This window comes from Xenopus tropicalis, chromosome 3, assembly GCF_000004195.4.
Source record: "Xenopus tropicalis strain Nigerian chromosome 3, UCB_Xtro_10.0, whole genome shotgun sequence".
Taxonomy (NCBI): domain Eukaryota; kingdom Metazoa; phylum Chordata; class Amphibia; order Anura; family Pipidae; genus Xenopus; species Xenopus tropicalis.
The window spans coordinates 135,904,850-135,921,808 of record NC_030679.2 but is presented as its reverse complement, the minus strand read 5'-3'; the positions used below and the strand labels follow the sequence as shown (position 1 = coordinate 135,921,808).

The 16,959-nt window shown below is 40.9% G+C and overlaps 2 non-coding genes across 2 annotated transcripts; both read left to right on the top strand.

Annotated features, from left to right (window-relative positions):
* The first annotated feature begins 408 nt into the window (after positions 1-408).
* Positions 409-480, top strand: trnae-cuc. Its single transcript has one exon. It is a non-coding gene; the product is annotated as a tRNA-Glu (tRNA).
* Positions 481-16,204: 15,724 nt separating this feature from the next.
* On the top strand, positions 16,205-16,277 carry trnam-cau. The gene has a single exon. It is a non-coding gene; the product is annotated as a tRNA-Met (tRNA).
* The last annotated feature ends 682 nt before the right edge of the window (positions 16,278-16,959 follow it).

Here is a 16,959-nt window from a genome sequence, read left to right as displayed (position 1 = left end):
ATAAATGATTAATGTAAATATTAATACATCACTGATCACTGTCATCACCACCTATAGCAAAAAAATCCAGTAGCACACTGAAGATGCAAGCCGTAAAAAAATTGTATTTTATTTGCCCAAGTACATATAAACAAGCAAAGAGCAATGTTTCGGGACCCTCCGGACCCTTTCTCAAGCTTGCTTGTTTATATGTACTTGGGCAAATAAAATACAATTTTTTTACGGCTTGCATCTTCAGTGTGCTACTGGATTTTTTTGCTGTTGGATATTGACCCCCATGCAAGGTGAGGTTCTTCCAGTATTTGCACCTGATACCCGTTTGGGTAAGTTAACAGAGGGTTGAGCTCCCCAATACTGCTATTGTCATCACCACCTATGTCATCAGTGATTCAAAAACTTTACGCAGTTTCCCTGGTGGTCTAGTGGTTAGGATTCGGCGCTCTCACCGCCGCGGCCCGGGTTCGATTCCCGGTCAGGGAACACCTGCTTTTTCTTCCATAACATTTGCTGTTTATAATGCTGTTGTCCCTGGTAATCAATTAACCCTTCCCCTGCCAAAGACGTAGGTACTACGTCGGTTTAAAAAAAGCAGTTGTATGCCACCGACGTAGTACCTACGTTTTTGGTACTAGTGTAATTCTCTCTGCACCGGCGGCAAAAGCCGCCGGTGCAGAGAGTCAGCTGTGCCCCCAACCCCCTCAGCAAGGAGCCAAGGGGGCTGGCAAGTTGGTCCAGCGATGCGATCGCATCGCACGACCTACTTACCCAGCAGCAGACCGATCGCAGCGTCTGCTGCTTGTCGAGTCTGTTCCCCAGCTTCTTGTTCCTCCTAGCTCCGCCCACTCACTTCCTGTGCTGCGAGGACTGCAGAGAGGACTGCCTGCCTGTGATCCCTGCTGGTAAGTGCTCTTTATTTGCCTAATACACACACTTACACACATTTACAGGCATTTACACACATTTACACACACATCTACACACAATTTAGCATACTTTTTTTTTTTTTTTGTCCGATTTTGCACACTCTAGCACACTTTAGCACACTTATATACACACTTACACACTATCACACACATTTTAGATGTCTGCACATATGTATACACAATTTTTTGTGTATACAAATTTTTTTTTTTTTTTACCCCTTTGTCTTTAGTTTTTTTCCCTAAAAATTTTATTTTGACACCATGACTATTGGATCTATTATTCTGACCACTAATTACACTGTCATGTGACTTATTTTGTTGTGTCATCGATTTACACAATTTTTGTGGTTTCATTGCATTTTTATCCCTGTATAACTGTTCCTAATCTGTTTTTAGCATAGCTTTGCCATGCGGTACTTTGGTGTAGAAAAATAACTTTACCTATTTTGAATTCCTCAGAATGTGTACTTTCCAAAAATATATGGTTTTCTGGGGGTCCCTGTGTAGTTTGGGGGTGTTACACATAATACGCTGTCAGGGGGCTCTGTGTGCAAGCTGAGCTGGCAGGCGAGAAATCCTTATGCGCTATTTTCTTTTTGGGGTCAGTACATACCGCAGACTTTGGTATATCTATGCATATTGGGCATCAAACTGTTCAGTAGGCCTCTGGTGTTCCTATTTGGGGTGATTTGCCATTGTACGCAAGAAATTGTGTGAGATAAATGCGGCAAACTGCAACATTTTTATGCGATTTTCTCAAATGTCATAAAAACCAATAACTTTAGGAACGCTCTGCAGATTGGTACTTTGGTGTAGAAAGGACTCTTTACCCTTGTTGGATTTGTCAGAATGTGTACTTTCCAAAAATATATGGTTTTCTGGGGGTCCCTGTGTAGTTTGGGGGTCTTACTGCATATAATACGCTGTCAGGGGGCTCTGTGTGCAAAAGCTGAGCTGGCAGGCGAGAAATCCTTACGTGCTATTTTCATTTTTGGGTCAGTACATACCGCAGACTTTGGTATATCTATGCATATTGGGCATCAAACTGTTCAGTAGGCCTCTGGTGTTCCTATTTGGGGTAACTTGCCTTTGTACGCAAGAAATCGTGTGAGATAAATGCGGCAAACTGCAACATTTTTATGCGATTTTCTCAAAAGTCATAAAAACCACTAACTTTAGGAAAGCTTTGCAGATTGGTACTTTGGTGTAGAAAGGACTCTTTACCCTTGTTGGATTTGTCAGAATGTGTACTTTCCAAAAATATATGGTTTTCTGGGGGTCCCTGTGTAGTTTGGGGGTCTTACTGCATATAATACGCTGTCAGGGGGCTCTGTGTGCAAAAGCTGAGCTGGCAGGCGAGAAATCCTTACGTGCTATTTTCATTTTTGGGTCAGTACATACCGCAGACTTTGGTATATCTATGCATATTGGGCATCAAACTGTTCAGTAGGCCTCTGGTGTTCCTATTTGGGGTAACTTGCCTTTGTACGCAAGAAATCGTGTGAGATAAATGCGGCAAACTGCAACATTTTTATGCGATTTTCTCAAAAGTCATAAAAACCACTAACTTTAGGAAAGCTTTGCAGATTGGTACTTTGGTGTAGAAAGGACTCTTTACCCTTGTTGGATTTGTCAGAATGTGTACTTTCCAAAAATATATGGTTTTCTGGGGGTCCCTGTGTAGTTTGGGGGTCTTACTGCATATAATACGCTGTCAGGGGGCTCTGTGTGCAAAAGCTGAGCTGGCAGGCGAGAAATCCTTATGCGCTATTTTCATTTTTGGGTCAGTACATACCGCAGACTTTGGTATATCTATGCATATTGGGCATCAAACTGTTCAGTAGGCCTCTGGTGTTCCTATTTGGGGTAACTTGCCTTTGTACGCAAGAAATCGTGTGAGATAAATGCGGCAAACTGCAACATTTTTATGCGATTTTCTCAAAAAAGTCATAAAAACCACTAACTTTAGGAAAGCTTTGCAGATGGGTACTTTGGTGTAGAAAGGACTCTTTACCATTGTTGGATTTGTCAGAATGTGTACTATCCAAAAATATATGGTTTTCTGGGGGTCCCTGTGTAGTTTGGGGGTCTTACTGCATATAATAGGCTGTCAGGGGGCTCTGTGTGCAAAAACTGAGCTGGCAGGCGAGAAATCCTTATGCGCTATTTTCATTTTGGGGTCAGTACATACCGCAGACTTTGGTATATCTATGCATATTGGGCATCAAACTGTTCAGTAGGCCTCTGGTGTTCCTATTTGGGGTGTGTTGCCTTTGTACGCAAGAAATTGAGTGAGATAAATGCGGCAAACTGCAACATTTTTATGCGATTTTCTCAAATGTCATAAAAACCACTAACTTTAGGAAAGCTTTGCAGATTGGTACTTTGGTGTAGAAAGGACTCTTTACCCTTGTTGGATTTGTCAGAATGTGTACTTTCCAAAAATATATGGTTTTCTGGGGGTCCCTGTGTAGTTTGGGGGTCTTACTGCATATAATAGGCTGTCAGGGGGCTCTGTGTGCAAAAGCTGAGCTGGCAGGCGAGAAATCCTTATGCGCTATTTTCATTTTTGGGTCAGTACATACCGCAGACTTTGGTATATCTATGCATATTGGGCATCAAACTGTTCAGTAGGCCTCTGGTGTTCCTATTTGGGGTGTGTTGCCTTTGTACGCAAGAAATTGTGTGAGATAAATGCGGCAAACTGCAACATTTTTATGCGATTTTCTCAAAAGTCATAAAAACCACTAACTTTAGGAAAGTTTTGCAGATGGGTACTTTGGTGTAGAAAGGACTCTTTACCCTTGTTGGATTTGTCAGAATGTGTACTTTCCAAAAATATATGGTTTTCTGGGGGTCCCTGTGTAGTTTGGGGGTCTTACTGCATATAATTGGCTGTCAGGGGTCTCTGTGTGCAAAAACTGAGCTGGCAGGCGAGAAATCCTTATGCGCTATTTTCATTTTGGGGTCAGTACATACCGCAGACTTTGGTATATCTATGCATATTGGGCATCAAACTGTTTAGTAGGCCTCTGGTGTTCCTATTTGGGGTGTGTTGCCTTTGTACGCAAGAAATTGTGTGAGATAAATGCGGCAAACTGCAACATTTTTATGCGATTTTCTCAAATGTCATAAAAACCACTAACTTTAGGAAAGCTTTGCAGATTGGTACTTTGGTGTAGAAAGGACTCTTTACCCTTGTTGGATTTGTCAGAATGTGTACTTTCCAAAAATATATGGTTTTCTGGGGGTCTCTGTATAGTTAGGGGGTTACGGTACATAATACGCTGTCAGGGGGCTTTGTGTGCAAAAGCTAAGTTGGTGAGAAATCCATATGCGCTATTTTCATTTTGGATTCAGTACACACCACAGACTTTGGTATATCTATGCATATTGGGCATCAAACTGTTCAGTAGACCTTAGGTGTTCCTATTTGGGGTGATTTGCCATTGTATGCAAGAAATTGTGTGAGATAAATGTGGCAAACTGCAATATTTTTATGTGATTTTCTGAAATGTCATAAAAACCACTAGCTTTAGGAAAGCTTTGCAGATTGGTACTTTGGTGTAGAAAGGACTCTTTTCCCTTGTTGGATTTGTCAGAATGTGTACTTTCCAAAAATATAGGGTTTTTAGGGGTCACCCTACATTTCTGCAGCTTCCACCCCTCATAAAACTGCCATGTGTTTATGAATTAGGTAAAGATAAGCCATGAAATTAGTGTGCACAAGGTATATTTGGGGGTCTCTAAGTGCCATGTGCTTTGATAAACCTATGTACAGTGGGCATCAAACTGTTCAGTAGATCTCTGGGGTTCATATTTAGGGTGTTTTATCTTGGTACCTAATGACCTGTAGAAAATAAGATGCTGTATAGTGGAAGTTTTGAGGTGATTTTTGGAAATGCCATAAAAATCATCAAACTTAGGAAAGCTTTATGGCTTGGTACTTTGGAGTAGAAAGACATGGGTACCCATTTTAGATTCGGGGGAATATGTACTTTCCAAAAATATATGACTTTCTGGGGTGAATGTACTTTTTACTAGCATTATCCCACATATAATGATGTAAATGTATTGATTTTGCAGAAGCTGAAATGACAGAAATGATAGATCATATGGAGGTATGTTCTCATTGGGGCCCCTACATGCCACATACTTAGGTAAACCTATACATATTGGGCCTTAAACTCTTCAGTGGGCCCCTGGCGTTCATATTTAGGGTGTTTTATCTTGGTACCTAATTCTATGTGGGAGATAAGATGCTGGAAACTGGAAGCTTTGAGTGGATTTTTAGAAATGTTATCAAAATTGCCAACTTTAGGAAAGCTTTGCGGCTTGGTACTTTGGAGTAGAAAGACATGGGTACCCATTTTAGATTCGGGGGAATATGTACTTTCCAAAAATATATGGCTTTCTGGGGTGAATGTACTTTTTACTAGCTTTATCCCACATATAATGATGTAAATGTTGATTTTGCAGAAGCTGAAATGACAGAAATGACAGTACATATGGGTATATGTTCACATTGGGGCCCCTACATGCCACATACTTAGGTAAACTTATACATATTGGGCATCAAACTGTTCAGTAGACCTCTGGGGTTCATATTTAGGGTGTTTTGTCTTGGTACCTAATGACCTGTAGAAAATAAGATGCTGCATAATTGAAGTTTTGAGGTGATTTTTTGAAATGCCATAAAAATCGTCAAACTTAGGAAAGCTTTATGGCTTAGTACTGTGGAGTAGAAAGACATGGGCACCCATTTTAGATTCGGGGGAATGTGTACTTTCCAAAAATATATGACGTTCTGGGGTGAATGTACTTTTTACTAGCTTTATCCTGCATGTAATGATGTAAATGTTGATTTTGCAGAAGCTGAAATGACAGAAATGACAGTACATATGGGTATATGTTCACATTGGGGCCCCTACATGCCACATACTTAGGTAAACCTATACATATTGGGCATCAAACTGTTCAGTAGACCTCTGGGGTTCATATTTAGGGTGTTTTATCTTGGTATCTAATGACCTGTAGAAAATAAGATGCTGTATGTGGAACAACAGTTCCAAAGTGCATACCTCTGTTGTGGATGTGAGCGAGTTGCCACTTTAGAGGCTCGCGTTAGAGCACTAGAGGAACAAGTTGCAACACTGCGTTCTATTGACAATCTTGAAAGAAGTCTCTTGCTAACTGAACAAGAACTAGCGGGGTCAGATAGTATGGGGGGAGGGGAGCAAGGAAAGGATGATAGGGCAGTAAGCTGGGTGACAGTTAGAAAATCTAGTGTGGGGAAAAGAAAAAGGGAGGCTGCTCCAGGGTTTGCGCATCCCAACAGATTTGCCAGATTGTGTGAAGAAGATGGGAGTGTGAACTCTGGACTGGCGGTTCTAGATGAGGCTGATCTCTCTAACAGCCGGGAGACCAGTTTCTCTAGTAGTGGTGGGGAGGAGAGCAGAGCTAGGCCTAAACAGATGGTGGTTATAGGGGATTCGATCATTAGGAAAGTGGATAGGGTAATCTGTCGAGCGGATCGCTTCAACCGGACAGTTTGCTGTCTTCCTGGTGCCAAGGTTCGGCATGTGGTTGATCGGGTCGACACATTATTGGGAGGGGCTGGGCATGACCCGGCTGTCTTGGTACATATCGGTACTAACGACAAAATGAACGGTAGGTGGGGGACCTTAAAGAGTGAGTTCAGGGATCTAGGCTCTAAAATTAAGCAAAGGTCCTCCAATGTCATTTTTTCGGAAATTTTGCCGGTGCCACGTGCTAGTTTAGGGAGACAGCGGGAGCTTAGGGAGCTAAATGCGTGGCTAAAGTCTTGGTGTAGGAAGGAAGGGTTTGGGTTCCTAGAGCACTGGGCTGACTTTTCTTTGGGGTACAATCTATACAGCCCTGACGGATTGCACCTCAATGGAAGGGGGTCTACTGTGCTAGGGGAGAGAATGGTTAAGAGGCTGGAGAAGTGTTTAAACTAGACAAGGGGGGGGTTGGTAAGCTAGATTCTTATGGGAGAGCTAGTGTAGATGGGGCAGTGGGACCAGTAAAGGGTTGTGGGGGAGGAGTGAGGGGGGCATATAGTTTATCAGATAAGGAGCTTCCATTGTTACAAGGGAAACAGACTAATTTTCACCTTAGCTCTAACTGTCCTTTAGCTAATGTAAGCTGTAGAGGAAGAAGTAGTAATCTCCGCTGCATGCTGGCTAATGCGCGTAGCTTGTCGGGAAAAATAGGGGAGCTGCAGGCTATTGCATGTATTGAAAATTATGACTTAATTGGTATCACTGAGACCTGGTGGGATGAAAAATGCGACTGGGCAGTGAATTTAAATGGGTATACGCTTTTTAGGAGGGACAGAGGGATTAAAAAGGGTGGAGGGGTTTGTCTTTATGTAAAGTCAGATTTAAAGCCATGTAATAAAGACATTACCAATGAAAACGTTGAATCTCTTTGGGTAGAAATTTCAGTAGGGCTGAAGGTCACAAAGAAAATTATCATTGGTGTATGCTATAAACCACCCCGTATAGATGAGGGGGATGAGGCCCAGCTACTTTTGCAAATGGAGGAGGCTTCAAAATTGGGTCAAGTTGTTATTATGGGGGACTTTAATTATCCGGACATTGACTGGAGTAATGGGGTGGCTAAGTCAGAAAAAGCTAGTAGGTTTGTAAATATGCTAAATGACAACTTTTTATTTCAGGTGGTTCAAGAACCTACTCGGAATGAGTCTATTTTGGACCTGGTAATATCTAATAATACTGAACTTATCTCTAACATTTGTGTGGGTGAGCATTTGGGGAACAGTGATCACAACATGGTCTCCTTTGAGATAATGCTACAGAGACAGCTCTATAAGGGAGTAACTAAAACGCTCAATTTTAGACGTGCAGACTTTGCCAGTTTAAGGGCATCTCTGCAATGTGTCAACTGGGAAAGGCTTTTCATGGGGTTAGACACAGAAGGAAAATGGATCATCTTTAAAACATTGCTTTGTAGGTATACACAACAGTATATTCCCCTTGTAAGCAAGGAGAGGCATCGCAAAGCAAAACCCTTATGGCTGAATAAAAGAGTTAAGGTCGAGGTTGGTAATAAAAAACATGCTTTTAAAGCATTCAAGTTAGCTGGGACAGCGGAAACTTTCATCAGGTACAAGGAAGCAAATAAAGCATGCAAAGCTAAAATAGAGATGGAAAGGGATATTGCAGCTAGGAGTAAAAAGAATCCAAAATTATTTTTTAATTATGTGAATAGTAAAAAAATGAAGCAAGAAGGGGTGGGATCTTTATTATCACGGGGAGGTACGTTGGTTGATGAGAACGGGGAAAAAGCTGAAATTTTGAACTCTTATTTTTCATCTGTCTATACAGCCAGATAATGAAGGCTTCCCTTTTAATATACCCAGTGCTAGTAATTTAGCTACTGGCGCATGGGTCACTCAGGAGGAAATTCAAAAGAGACTTGAACATGTAAAGGTAAACAAAGGTCCAGGACCGGATGGGATTCATCCCAGGGTATTAAATGAGCTGAGCGCTGTGATTGCCAAGCCTCTTCACATAATTTTTCAGGATTCGTTGAGGTTTGGCATGGTGCCGAGAGACTGGCGGATTGCTAATGTGGTGCCGTTATTTAAAAAGGGATCTCGTTCTCAGCCTGAAAACTATAGGCCTGTTAGTCTGACATCAGTAGTAGGAAAGCTTCTGGAAGGGGTAATAAGGGATAGGATAGTTGAATACATTGCAGTTCACAATACTATTAGTTTGTGCCAGCATGGTTTTATGCGTAACAGATCTTGCCAGACTAATTTAGTTGCCTTTTATGAGGAGGTGAGCAGGAACCTTGATGCTGGAATGGCAGTTGATGTCATCTACTTAGATTTTGCTAAAGCGTTTGATACAGTACCTCACAGAAGGTTAATGATCAAATTGAGGAATATTGGCCTAGAACATAATATTTGTAATTGGATAGAGAACTGGCTGAAGGATAGAGTACAAAGAGTGGTGGTAAATGGAACATTTTCTAATTGGGCCAGTGTGGTAAGTGGAGTACCGCAGGGGTCAGTCCTTGGGCCTTTGCTTTTTAACTTGTTTATTAATGACCTGGAGGTGGGCATAGAGAGTACTGTTTCTATTTTTGCTGATGACACTAAATTGTGCAAAACTATAAGTTCCATGCAGGATGCTGCCGCTTTGCAGAGCGATTTGACAAAATTGGAAAACTGGGCAGCAAACTGGAAAATGAGGTTCAATGTTGACAAGTGCAAAGTTATGCACTTTGGTAGGAATAATATAAACGCAAACTATCTACTGAATGGTAGTGTGTTGGAGGCATCCTTAATGGAGAAGGATCTAGGGGTTTTTGTAGATCACAAGTTGTCTAATTCCAGGCAGTGTCATTCTGTGGCTACTACAGCAAATAAAGTGCTGTCTTGTATAAAAAAGGGCATTGACTCAAGGGATGAGGACATATTTTTGCCGCTTTATAGGTCCCTGGTAAGGCCTCACCTTGAGTATGCAGTGCAGTTTTGGGCTCCAGTCCTTAAGAAGGATATTAATGAGCTGGAGAGAGTGCAGAGACGTGCAACTAAACTGGTAAAGGGGATGGAAGATTTAAGCTATGAGGTTAGACTGTCGAGGTTGGGGTTGTTTTCTCTGGAAAAGAGGCGCTTGCGAGGGGACATGATTACTCTGTACAAGTACATTAGAGGGGATTATAGGCAGTTGGGGGATGTTCTTTTTTCCCATAAAAACAATCAACGCACCAGAGGTCACCCCTATAGATTAGAGGAACAGAGCTTCCATTTGAAGCAGCGTAGGTGGTTTTTCACGGTGAGGGCAGTGATGCTGTAGAATGCCCTTCCTAGTGATGTGGTAAGGGCAGACTCTGTTAATGCCTTTAAGAGGGGCCTGGATGAGTTTTTGAACAAGCAGAATATCCAAGGCTATTGTGATACTAATATCAACAGTTAGTATTACTGATTGTATATATATATAGTTTATGTATGTGAGTGTATAGATTGGTTAGTATAGGTTGTGTGCTGGGTTTACTCGGATGGGTTGAACTTGATGGACAATGGTCTTTTTTCAACCCTATGTAACTATGTAACTATGTATAGTGGAAGTTTTGAGGTGATTTTTGGAAATGCCATAAAAATCGTCAAACTTAGGAAAGCTTTATGGCTTGGTACTGTGGAGTAGAAAGACATGGGTACCCATTTTAGATTCGGGGGAATGTGTACTTTCCAAAAATATATGACTTTCTGGGGTGAATGTACTTTTTACTAGCTTTATCCCACATATAATGATGTAAATGTGTTGATTTTGCAGAAGCTGAAATGACAGAAATGATAGATCATATGGGGGTATGTTCTCATTGGGTCCCCTACATGCCACATACTTAGGTAAACCTATACATATTGGGCATCAAACTGTTCAGTGGGCCCCTGGCGTTCATATTTAGGGTGTTTTATCTTGGTACCTAATGCTATGTGGGAGATAAGATGCTGGAAACTGGAAGCTTTGAGTGGATTTTTGGAAATGTTATCAAAATTGCCAACTTTAGGAAAGCTTTGCGGCTTGGTACTGTGGAGTAGAAAGACATGAGTACCCATTTTAGATTCGGGGGAATGTGTACTTTCCAAAAATATATGGCTTTCTGGGGTGAATGTACTTTTTACTAGTTTTATCCCACATCTAATGATGTAAATGTTGATTTTGCAGAAGCTGAAATGACAGAAATGACAGTACATATGGGGGTATGTTCACATTGAGGCCCCTACATGCCACATACTTAGCTAAACCTATACATATTGGGCATCAAACTGTTCAGTGGACCCCTGGTGTTCATATTTAGGGTGTTTTATTTGGTTACTTTATGACCTTTAGGAGTTAAGATACTATAGACTGGAGGCTTTGAAGCGATTTTAAAAAAATTTCACAAATTTTGATAAAAACTAATAACTTTAGGAAAGCATTGCGACTTGATAGTTTGGAGTAGACAAACAGTTGTGCCTATTCTGGATTCCTCAGAGTCTCTTCTTTCTAAAAATGTAAAATTTTCTGGGATAAACTTTCTGTTAGTGGAATTTTTGGCCTTGAAATCTAAAGTATGCAGCTTTCTGGAGCAGTGCTTTGGAAATTTGGTAGTGTACTGCTGGGAGTTTTTGACCTATACAAGTGAGAAATCTCCATAAAACTATATATATTTGGTATTGGCACGTTCAGGAGACATGGGACTTTCCAAATCAGTTGTAATTTCATGCATAAACTAATTTTTGTTTCTGGTGCATGTGTTTATATTATGGAAAATATGAATTTTTTTCATTTTTTAGACATTTAGAAGCCTATATCTTGTTACAGAATTTGAATTACACAAAAATTCTACCATATTATAAAAGCTTAGGTTGTCCTGAAAAAAACAATATATAGTTTTCCTGGGTAAACTAAAAGTCCCCCCAAGGAAAGGCCCCTAAAGTGAAACAGTGCAAAATGTTCAAAAACTGTCTGGCAGTAGAAGTTCCGCTTTGTCCAAAACGGCTGGCAGTGAAAGGGTTAAGCAGCAGCACCAAATATCTAATTTCACACTTATAACCATAAATATATATAATTATATGTTCTAATTGTATTTAAATACATAGCATAGTGGTAATTGTGAAAATAGGAACCATTGCTTTACGTACCACCAGTTGTGAAACCCCATAGTTGTCACCATTTAAGTTTCTGTTTGTTTTAAATTATTTCAAAACAAAAAGAAAAGACGTAAAATAGTAACCCTCTATGCCTTTAATCTATCTGATGATCCTTACGTGACTACGGGTGCAAAGATACCTTAACATTCTTTATGGGTATCTTTTTTGTCCAGTGTTTAAGAAATTGTCTGTATGTATTTTTATTCAATAGCACTACTGCTTTGAAAGCTTGGTACCTCTGCTGCTGTACAGTGTTTTGGTGGTGCCCCCCCCCCCCCCCTTGCTCACAGAACCTCCGCTCGCATTCCTGCCCTTTTGTTAAAACAGACACTGTCAGTTGGGAGGAAGAAGCCTGCCCTTTTGTTAAAACAGACACTGTAAAGGTGGCCATACATGCACCGATATTATCGTACGAAACCTCGTTTCGTACGATAATCGGTGCGTGTATGGCATGTCAGCGAGCCGACCGATATCGCAGGAAGCTGCTGAAATCGGTCGGCTCGCCGATCGGCCAAGTTAGAAAATTTTGATCGGGCGCCATAGAAGGCGCCTGACCAAAATTCTCCCTTCAGAGCTGAATCGGCAGAAGGAGGTAGAAATCCTATTGTTTCTACCTCCTTACCTGCCGATTCAGCCCTGAATGGTGTGTGGCGGATCTGACGATGTTTCGTGCGACCGACGGTCGTACGAAACATCGTGAGATCGCCACGTGTATGGCCAGCTTAAGTTGGGAGGAAGAAGCCTGCCCTTTTGTTAAAACAGACACTGTTAGTTGGGAGGAAGATGGGCCTCCAATGGTGGCCATATATGTTATAATTACAAAAAAGGGAAATTAACGGAATAATCACCCCACATAAAGTGAAAGGTGTGATAATGTTTTATTAGCATAAGAAAAATCAGTTCAAAAGGTAAGAAAAGCTTTTGTATAAGGTAAGTGAAAGATCAGTTGGAAAGGACTGAGCCATAATCCAAGTTGATTATGGATATCAAGCCCAGGCTTTAGCAACTTGAAGATCGTTTGTTTCTCTGCACAAGGCAGTCTTAGTAGAGTGGGCATGTTGAAAGCCAGATTGCAATGGGTTTAACAGATTATGGGTGTGTAGAAAGTTAGTAATATGAGAGAACATAATACCTGTAGGATTTTAGAGGCAGTTGATAGAAGGTATACAGAATGGTAATTAAAGAATCAGGACAGCTCAAGTGTGACCTTTTAAAGAACAGGCTTGACCCAGGCTTGTTTGAACGGAGAGGGTAATGTTTGAGTTCCAAAGCAGCAAGAATTAAAGATATGAGTAAAGGTGACCATACATACTAAGATCCGCTCGCTTGGCGATCTCACCAAGTAAGAGGATCTTTGTGTGTATGCCCACCTTTACACAAATCTTTAATTATTTACTGCCTTGGAACTCAAACTCCCAATATCCCCACCTACAGGTAGGCAATATTGGGTTAATTTGGTCATTTGGCCCTAGGGCCAAAGATCAAATTAGAACGACGGGTATAGGCGTCTGTCAGTTTGGTCCCTGATCCAACTAAAAATCAAACCTGCCCAACCGAGATCTGGCTGATTTCATACACGAGCCCATAAGCTGCCCAATCAATGACACTGAAACACAGAACTCTCTATACAAGCTTACCCAAACCCACCACAGAAGGACCAGGGAAACTGAGTAATGTACATGCCAGTCAACTCGGTTAATATACACACAAGGATTAAGAAATCCTCTGTTTGGTACCATTACAGGGGGGTTGTGCCATTAGGCATTTCAAAGTGGACACATCTAGAACTTTGTATGCCTGTGTAGCTGCTAACTGAAATGCATTAAAATTGGCTGCAAATGTTAATTATCAGTAACTTATACAATGTTTAGGGTTAATATAGTTTAAAATGTTTTTAACATAGCAACCATAAATTACATTTGTATACTAAATGCTAAAAATATGCTGGGTAATTGCTGAGTTGACCTTCACTACAGGGAAAGCAATTAGTCTTTGTGCAGTGTCATTCATTGCTACACCTGATAAACTTTGTCCTACTTTTAACTTCAACTACCAGCACAGTCAATACTCAGTGCAGCTGAGCAATGCTTCCATAAGGCTGATGCCACACGTGGCATTTTTACGCTGCATTTTTTCTCAGCCTAAAAATGCCGTACAAGCCACACAGCCCCTGACTATGGCGTTTTTCAGCCTAGTACTGGTGACGTAGCAAATCCCGTTTCCATGGTGCTAATAGTGCAAAATAGTAAAAAACGCTGCGTATTTCTGCTAGGTCTGGCAGCTGCTTTTGTGTATACATAGGAATAGCTTGCTTTGCAAATACTGGCATATTTCAGCCAACGCTTGAAAAATCCGTGCTAAGGCATTTTCTACCATATTTCAGCATTCTGTGGTTAGCTTCGAGTCTTTTCAAGTTATTTCTATGGATGATGATATCGGGCGTTTTTCAGCCGCTGAGAGAATTAGAAAATACGCAGCGTAAAAATGCCTTGTGTGGCATCAGCCTAAGATAAGTCCCTAACTGGGTTTTCCCATGTTTCTGAGATTTAATTCCCCAGCCGGGATTCTTGGTTTGTTGTCAGCTGAAATCTTCTTGAAACAGCACAATTTCTTTTATAGACAATTTAAACCGAATTTTCCGCATGTATTTTTTCCGTAATTCTAGCTTGGTCTTAACAGAAAATGAGTCAGTGGCTCTGTTATTTCTATTGTTCTGTTATTTCCTACCACAGCTGTTTAATGTTGTACATATAAAATGTGGGGGAGATAAGAAAGCAACCAAAAACAAGTTATTAATTTACCTTCCCATAAAAAAATTGATTATTTAAAAATGATTGTGTCTGATTTTCTACTATACACTTTTTTGAATAGTCACTTTATAATGTGGAATACGTTGCTTTTCCTAAACAACATGAGGTTTCTGTAGTGTACTGGTTATCACGTTCGCCTAACACGCGAAAGGTCCCCGGGCAGAAACAGTGGTTTTGTTTTCCTTGAAGTATACATTAACCTTAAAAAAATAGGACATTTACTTCTAACATAAAACACATTTTTACTTCACTATATAAGAATTTATGACAGGCAATTAAGGTCAATCATGTTTTATTTGAAAATCGCATACGCTATTATCTGAATCGGAGGTAATTTGTTATCTCTCATTTCATTCATGCAGCACTGCATGAGTTATTTTTATGATGTATTACCTCACTCATATATATATATATATATATAATTTTTATATAAAACTGTTATGTTTGAAAAACACAATTTTATTTCATTAGTGTTTTTTTTTAGTTAAGAAAGCATTTCCTGTCTTTTGCTGTCTTTTTACAGCTATTGTTATTCAAGGCTGAAACTATAGCTTTTGCTAATTCCCATTAATGTGTTAATTATGTTTTTTTTCTTTCCATGTTTGATGTCATAAGGAGAGTGGGTACCATGAGGCACTGGGATGCACCCATTCATTGTTTGGTATAGTATGTTTATTGCTTAATTTTTAATTGTTTGTTTAATTTTGAGCCAATAAATGGTTTGTTTATTTCACTGAAATACTTTGTCACTTGATTGTATACTGCTTCAGGACCTATCAGTGGGATATAGTTTATAGATTCTCTTTCTTAATCCACCATTAACATTAATTTGAATGTTTGATGTTGCATTTGTTTCATTCAGTTTCCTTTTTTGAGTCTGGAGGGGAAATGGATAGGCACAAAAACAAACATGAAAAGAATGGGAAAAGGTTTAAAAAAACTGGTATAAGGCTGATGCCACATGTAGATGTGTTTTCCATAGGCCAAGAATCAGCCCTACACTGGCATCAGCCTTCTACTTTGCTGTACCTGGAACCACTGTATTGGCCTGGGTGCAAGTACACATAGTGGATATTGGTCCTAAATTGCAAACTGTCATGTTTTTTGCCATTATCCATTGAATGTGCCTGTATCTAGGCTGACACATTATTTCCAGGTAATGGCTAGGTCAGTGATCCCCAACCAGTGGCTCGGGGGCAACATGTTGCTCACCAACCCCTTGGGTGTTGCTCTCAGTGCCCCCAAACCAGGTAGTTATTTTAGAATTCCTGACTTGGTGGCAAGTTGAATAAAAACAAGATTTTCTACCAAATAAAGCCCCTGTAAGCTGATAGTGTGCATAGATGCTGCCTAATAGCCAATCACAGCCCTTATTTGGCTCCTCCATGAACTTTTATGGTGCTTGTGTTACTCTCCAAGTCTTTTTACATTTGACTGTGGCTCACGAGTAAATGACTGTAAAAGAAACAATTTGTGATCATGTGTAAAAGTGATCACACCTTCTTACACATCTGTGAGTTTCAGCCAACACCTAACTGAATAAGTTCATTGTGATTGGATGCCTGTGACTTTACTACCCCCAACGGTTTAAATGCTGGGGAATTCCCAACCAGTCATTTGAACTGAAGAAGCCACTCGGATGAGCGGTGAAACATTTTCAAGAAAACTCATAAAATCCCAGTTGTTTTAATTCTACTAGGTGCTATATATCATGACCTGGATGAAAGAGAATCTACATAGACTGAATGCCATAACCTTCACTTACCACAATATGACCAGCTGCCTCGTTAGCGCAGTAGGTAGCGCGTCAGTCTCATAATCTGAAGGTCGTGAGTTCGATCCTCACACGGGGCACAGATTTTTGTTAGTATAGGACTCACGATTATACTATACTTCCTAAAATAATAAATATAAAACAATGTGAAACCTAAATACATTACATAAGGACACCTGTTTATTGCTAAGTACTAGGTATAGGCCAGAGGTCGGCAACCCGCGGCTCCAGAGCCGCATGCGGCTCGTTTTGGCCTTAGGTGCGGCTCCGGTCAGGCTGGTGACTAACATCCTCCGCGGCGAGCAGCGCGCCTGAAAAGCCACTGAAAGACTACTGACTTTTAGTCTTTCAGTGGCTTTCCAGGTGCTGCTCTCCGCGGAGGATGATGTGTGTGCTGCCGCTGGCCGGCAGCCTATCAGAGAGGCCCGGACCGCGATGATGTCATCACGCCGCCAGCGCTGAAGAGGACTGAAGCCAGACTGCAGGAGGACCGGGCTGAAGGAAGGTGCATGATTCGCTCTCAGGAGGTAAGTCACACTTTTAGAGGGGCCTGGCACATTAGGGGGGACTCTGGCACATTATAGGGGGGGACTCTGGCACATTATAGGGGGGCCTGGCACATTAGGGGGGACTCTGGCACATTATAGGGGGGCTATTGGACTCTGGCACATTTTGCGGCTCCAAGTTTTTTTTTCTTTTCGAAAACGGGTCCAAGTGGCTCTTTATGTCTTAAAGGTTGCAGACCCCTGGTATAGGCATATA